The sequence below is a fragment of the Hypomesus nipponensis genome, chromosome 19 (genome assembly GCF_054491055.1).
Source record: "Hypomesus nipponensis isolate SF chromosome 19, ASM5449105v1, whole genome shotgun sequence".
Lineage (NCBI taxonomy): Eukaryota > Metazoa > Chordata > Actinopteri > Osmeriformes > Osmeridae > Hypomesus > Hypomesus nipponensis.
In genome coordinates, this window is record NC_140379.1 from 1,375,456 (window position 1) to 1,382,805 (window position 7,350).

The window sequence follows — 7,350 nt, forward strand, 5'->3', positions numbered from 1 at the left end:
GGACTCGCATCGGCCGAGAATTCGGTTCCGTGTCATGGTTGTTTTCATATTTCTTTGACATCTATTGATTTGAGGACAGCTGTACGGCATTGTCGCAGGAGAGAACCCCGGTCACAACGCATTAGCGTGACACGTGAGCACAAGCTCCACATCTGAGGATCCCAACAGGCGCTGGAACGGCTTGACAGGGGCCATTACAACATAATAATTATAATGGAAAACACATACGTTTACTTAGTTTGCCAGAGCATCGGTTTTTGTTCTTGACAAAGACAATTGTGTGAATCAGATTTCACGGGTTACATCAATCATGACCAAATTAGGTATATGTTAATGAGCTTGAATGATTTTAATACGCTGTATAAATATTTAAGACATTAATGAAGCAACCTAATCTAATCTAGCCTTTACAAGCACCACAGTTCATTTTCTAAATACATCCTTGTTTGTTTGGAGGCTATACCTTGGATCTATTCAATAATAATAAATACCGTAGCCTACGCAAGATTTGGGGGGTAAAGCTGAAACGATTTTGCTTTTATATTAGCTACTAACATGGATCTTTTTTTATTTGTTTGTTTTTTAGTAACGTTTCATAGAGTTGTTGTTATTTTGTAAAACTGAACTGCACTTGGTCTTTAGTGTCCAGTTGTGGCACTCAAGTAAAACCGTAATCATAATCCTCGGATTCTATTCAGATTTTGACAATAACAGGCATTTGATATTCATAACAATTCATCACAATTATTATCGTCATTGATTATCAAAACGAGCAAACGCCCACCCCACCCCCTCACCCGCATAGACACTGACACAGACTCAGTTATTCAAATACACTTGTGGGAGCGTTTAGAAAGTTTACTGCGTGGGCTTTCCCAACCTCTGATTTGGTCAGGAGAACAGATGGACCGGACACTTAGCCAGAACCCCCCGCATATTGTTCTCCAGCCCGCCCCCTCCCGTAGACGGGGGCCAGGCTTCATTCAGTGGCGGTGGTATTTCAGTGTCTTCAAACCCCTACAACTCGTTTTTAACAAATCAGCTACCCACTCTTATACTCTGAACAAAGCAGCAAGATTTAAAGATGCCGTGACTCCTCCCCCGCTGGCAGAAAAAGGCTATTTCGGGCATTGAAACGATGATTTACGTGTAGCGAGTTTTGACCTGCTGAAGTCGTTCACCGGAAGCAAGGCCCGGTACACATAATTTTGAAGCCGAGAGTTTGTAAAGCCAGTCCTATAGGTGATCTCCAATAGAACCACACACACACACCATACAAGCGAATGCAAACTTAACCTGAGATACACTACGTGTTTTACCAGTCATAGGCTATCTGATCTCAACACAGCCAATGCCACGGGATGGATAGGCTACAGGCCTACAGATCTCGAACTCACTCAACGTTTTGTTTCAATTTTGCCTAAACGATGTCAGCCTTTTTCTACATCAGATTTTACAACAAATATTATTTAGTCAGATATTAAATGAAGTAGCCTAGTCGATTAAGAAACTGTACAGGCGATTTCCTAACGTTAACGTCACATTTTGTAATGATGAAGGAAAATGGTGCGCAGAAGTGTTTGATGGAAACGAACTACGTCAGTTTGCATGAAGTGATCTCCCTCATTCTTTGGCCTGCGAAGTATGTGTGGAGAGAATTCAGGTTGTTTTTTCCATCCGGCTACCATTTCCAAAGCTTTCCACTTGTGGAGCTCGCGTGCCCCCTAGCGCATGGTGGAGGCACAGGAACTGTGTTGCATTGCAGCCTGCACGAGCAAGGCTTATAAATCCAACCGATTATCGGTTTCAGTCATATTTTTTTTATTCGGTTGATAACGCCAAATGTTTAGATGTTTTGTGATCACCGTAGGCTGAAATTCAAAAAAGTCTCAGATTTACAAAAAAAGGCGAGTTATAATATTGATCAAATTTGCTTAGAAATAGGAGTCAAATGTTTGGCATAGGCTGGAACAGTAGGCTACAATCGTTTGGGAAATCAACTTATCCTAGTTGTCTAACCCACCGTGTACGGTGATGATCTCGTATAGTACTGCGTTAGAGCGCGTGGTGCTGAACCGACAACTCTCAATACAACCAGTTACATAAGTGATTAATTAATTAATTAAGCGTATATTAAAAAAAAAATTGTATGAAGACGAAAATGGCCAAATAAGTTAGCTTTTAGAAAAAATTCGACTGTCGTCTGAATTTTGAGTTAACGACCAGATTTGAGCCTACCATAAACGTCAAAATCACCGACTGGTCGTTCACGTTGTTTATGAGTCCGGTTATTGAAATAAACGAAAGCGTTTCAACTAGCCCTCGCTTTTTTTCCGTTTACTGACCGTCGAGCAATGCTACTCCGATTCTATAAATAATTTATTAGGAGTCTCAGCCAACATGGTTTTAGCCATGGAGCGGACTATTTTCTGCACTGGTGAAGAATCGTTTAGGGCACGCGTCAGGAGAAGTTCATTAAGCCCAGACTCGCATGGACGCTGATAGGCCTCTTCTCGCAGCATTTAAAAGAAATAGCTTCTGCCCAAATGGAAAAACAAAAGAGGACGACTCGTCACCTTCCACAGTCGAACAGCCAAAGGAGTTCGAAGTATGATATTCTCGAAATTACGCGAACGCTAAAAGAATTATGAGGTAATTTTTCATCTGGTCGCGAGAAGGAAAATGTCAGACACAATGAAAATACTCTTCTATGCTTTCCCGTTTTTAATAAGAAAGTTTAGGCAGTGGGTAGGAAAGTCGGTAGACCACAGAGATGTTCTTGCTCGGTCCTGTTGTAAATGTGTTAAATCATGTAGGAGACGATCTCAGTCACAAGGTGAGAGCAGGCCTGGCAGACCATGCAGGCTATGCTCATATCTCTCTCTCTTATTTCCCTCTTGTTCTTTATCCCTCTTTCCTTCCCTCCCTCCCATCCTCTCATGGGGGATCCAGGCATTTACTTGACAATTTCTGCCTTTAAGTGCATGCTTTAAGTGCAGTGTTTTATCTACACCTAAGATATGCCTCAGACTGTGACAATTTAACAGGCAATTTAACTGAGCGTGTGTTAGCGAAGCTGTCTGACTCTTACACACTGCCAGAGCACCAAGCAATGATGGATGTAGGCAGTTTGTGCTTCAAACACAAACAGACACGTTCACAACACACACAACACACACAAACAGAATCCTGCCATATTTCCGTAATACGAACGCACATGTTGCTGCCCAGAGCCAGTGCGGCTCCATTAAGAAAGCATCTTGAGCAGCGCGGGAGCCAGGTCGACCAGGCCCGTCAGGGTAAGGAACCAGAGGTGTTCGTCATCCCTCTCTGGGCACCTTGTCCTGCAGGCTGGCAGGGCAGCGGAGCACCTGGGTCTGCTACCTCCAGCTGGAGGGGGGGGGGGGGGGGGGGGCAAGCCAGTCCCCAGCCCAGGGGAGGGGCAGGGATCCTGTAGCCAAGCCCCCAACACCACCCTGGCTGCTGGAGGGTGGTGTTGGAGGAGGGGGAGCATGTTTGTCATGAAATAATTACAAATATTCTTTATTTTACATGGACATGCAGAGGGCGGGGACGATACCGCCAGGGGGGTGGGCGGGGGGGGGGCGGCCATGATGTGCACACGCTTTTATTGAAATCCACACAAACCTCTGTATTCATATATATGTTTTCAGTTCATTCCGTTCCTCGATTCGAATGTTATCTCGCACCCACACATGTGGAGACCCCCCCCCCCCATCTGCTGCAGCACCGTCCCCTGGTTAAACACACTCAGACTGGAAACAGTTTAAGGCAAGGCTGCTGTGGTCAGGCTGCTGTGGTCAGGCTGCTGCTGTGTCCAGGCTGCTGCTGTGTCCAGGCTGCTGCTGTGGTCTGGCTGCTGTGGTCAGGCTGCTGTGGTCAGGCTGCTGTGGTCAGGCTGCTGCTGTGTCCAGGCTGCTGCTGTGGTCTGGCTGCTGTGGTCAGGCTGTTGTGGTCAGGCTGCTGTGGTCAGGCTGCTGCTGTGTCCAGGCTGCTGCTGTGGTCAGGCTGCTGTGGTCAGGCTGTTGTGGTCAGGCTGCTGTGGTCAGGCTGCTGTGTCCAGGCTGCTGCTGTGGTCAGGCTGTTGTGGTTAGGCTGTTGTGGTCAGGCTGCTGTGGTCAGGCTGCTGTGGTCAGGCTGCTGCTGTGGTCAGGCTGTTGTGGTCAGGCTGTTGTGGTCAGGCTGCTGTGGTCAGGGTGTTGTGGTCAGGCTGTTGTGGTCAGGCTGCTGCTGTGGTCAGGCTGCTGCTGTGGTCAGGCTGCTGCTGTGGTCTGGCTGCTGCTGTGGTCAGGCTGCTGTTGTGGTCAGGCTGCTGTTGTGGTCAGGCTGCTGTGGTCAGGCTGCTGCTGTGGTCAGGCTGCTGTTGTGGTCAGGCTGCTGTGGTCAGGCTGCTGCTGTGTTCAGGCTGCTGTGGCCAGGCTGCTGTGGTCAGGCTGCTGCTGTGGTCAGGTTGCTGTTGTGGTCAGGCTGCTGTGGTCAGGCTGCTGTTGTGGTCAGGCTGCTGTGGTCAGGCTGCTGCTGTGGCCAGGCTGGATCACATGTTGTTAATGTCCCTGTGCTTCTTCAGGCAGTCAGGCAAAATGCTCACTTAGCTCAGCCCCGCAGCAGAGAGAGCGGCGGACATGACAGTGTTTGTTTGTGGGGCTGCTTGTTTGCATGTGTGTGCGCTCGCATGTGTGTCTTCCTCTTAGCATGTGGCAGTGTGACCCCACAGTGTGCAGAAGGTGTGAGGGATATCCCATAATGCCATCTGACTGGCACTTTGGACTAGAGGAAAATGTCACCCAAATGATGACCCACAAATCAAGAGGTCCTGAAGGGCCAGGACCATTACAGAGCCAGGGACTGGAGGCAGTGCACAACCCACCACCAGCCTCTAGCGCACACTTAGCACAAGGCTCAACAACCGCCTGTAGGAACGTCACATATCCTGTCTGTGGATGATTCACACTCTGTCGAGGGCAGTTTAGCATTAGCATTTAAAGGCTAACAGTTCCAAGGGGCCTTGTTGGGACATGAGTCAGGGTGATTGATGATCGTGTATTGAGCAAGAGGGGGACGAGGGGGTTGAAAGTGTGACCTTTGCTGGGGGAAGAACCACAGGGGCCTCTTGTTAATCTGAGAGTCTCCTCCAGGATTAATTAGCCCTAATCTGTTTTTAGGCCCATGGGATTATGGGAAATGTCCTCCAGTGGTTTGCTGTGGCGTTCGGAGGAGGGAGGGAGGGAAATAGTGCGATAGCCTCTTGCCCAAACGATAGTAAGATGTGTGTTTGAGGAGAAGAGAGGAGAAGGGTGTGGTGCTGTGTTTTTGTGACCCTTGGCTGGTTCTGGTGGGGGGGGGGGAACCTGTGTACCCCACAGTACCCCTGTGACAACAAGTTTGGCCCCCCTTGTGGACCCCCCTAATGTAGAGTCTGAATCATTATAAACATGGTCTTGCCTGTTAATGCCTCCAATGCAATGAAGAAAACAATATGAGAACCATCATGTTTAATGGTCCCAGCCTACCCCCCTAGTACAAACAGACTAAAACCTTGACTCCTTCACAGCTGCACATCCATCCACAAGGCAAGATCATTCACATGTTCATTTTTCTGCAGGGGGATTTGAACCTGCGACCTCTGGTGCTGAAGTGAAATGGTCTAACCACTTTTGAAAAAGTTTTAAAAAATGGTCAGTGAATGATGTGTGTACTTTTGCCATCTCTGATCATCACACACACACACACTCACTCACATATATACTAAACACACACACACACATTCACACACACATACACTACACATTCACACACACACACACACTAGACACAGTGCTACTTAGCCAACAAAACCAATCAAATTAGCGGTGGTGAGAGGGGGGTGGGAGTGATGGTGAAGGCTGGGGGGAGAGGGAGGGAGTGGAGGGGGGGTCAACATAATGTTGTTGCTCACTGCTCCATTATGGAGGCTGTGGGGACAGGGTTATAGTGCCTGTGGGGACAGGGTTATAGTGCCTGTGGGGACAGGGTTATAAATGAGTGTCTCCAAGGAGCCTAACCTCAGTCTGTCTTCTTCTCAGGGTCTTCATTATGACCTGTCGGGACATAAATTGAAATTAAATTGCCATGTTTATAAGCCTGGCAGTAAAACCCAGCGTTTACCGCTCTGCCCCCCTTCACTGTTAATGGTTAACAATGACCGAGGAGATGAATTAAGGTCCTGCATAAAACAGTAATATAGGCTATCCCACACACACAAACACACACACATAGACACACACACAGACAGACACAGAGAACACACACACATACCCACAGGGACACACACAGAACACACATAGACACACACACATACCTATGGAGACACACACACACCGACAATATCCCTCTTCCGAGACAATTATAAAAATATATTCTCCTCGGTTTGTCGTTACTCGGGTCATGTTCCGTGTTCAGAAGGTGCTTGAAGTTTTCTCTTGTCCTGAGGGCGACCTCAGATTTGTCCAGAGAACAGTGCAGGGAACCTGGCTCGCTGACGCTCACATAGCACAATAACAACCTGATCAGCTGTGTTCAGATTCCACCTACACTGTTCAGTGATCTATCCAGCCCCAATCTACACACTGGCCTAATGTATGCCTCCATGACTATAAATCGCGGACTTAATTAAAAACCAGGACCTCTCTTTGATCTAATTACAGAGAGAAAAGGTTATTGCTTCGATGCAATTTTCCAAATAGGATTCCTTCACAGTTATTAAGGGCCTGTGTGTCGTTTACTGTCTCAGATTTTTCAATCTGGAAATGGCCCCTGCGACAGACGTAATGACTCGCGGAAGAGGCCTCATCTCGATAGGGACCTGACGAAACCATTTGTCTGAGACAAGTGGAGCGCACGGGAACGGGGAAATGTCACAAGAGGTATCCCATGATTGCCTCCACTTTACAGTCGTCATTAAACAGAGCAAAGGTTTCTTTTCTCTTCCGCGGCAGGGATGAGAAGTTTATTAATCTATCTGGAATGGTGGGGGCGGTGAGTTATTATAATTATGGAAGTTCATGAGGAGGGAAGGAGGGAGGGAGAGAGAGAAGGAGGGAGAGGAGGAGGAAGAGGAGGGATTGGAGGATGGAAGCCTACTGACACTTGAGATGTTTTTTTCAAAAGATTGCTTGAGTCAAATCACTCTCCCCTCTCTCATCCCTCTTTCTCATCCCTCTCTCTCATCCCTCTCTCATCCCTCTCTCTCATCCCTCTCTCTCATCCCTCTCTCTCATCCCCCTCACTCTCTCATCCCTCTCTCTTCCCTCTCTCTCATCCCTCTCTCTTCCCCCTCTCTCATCCCTCTCT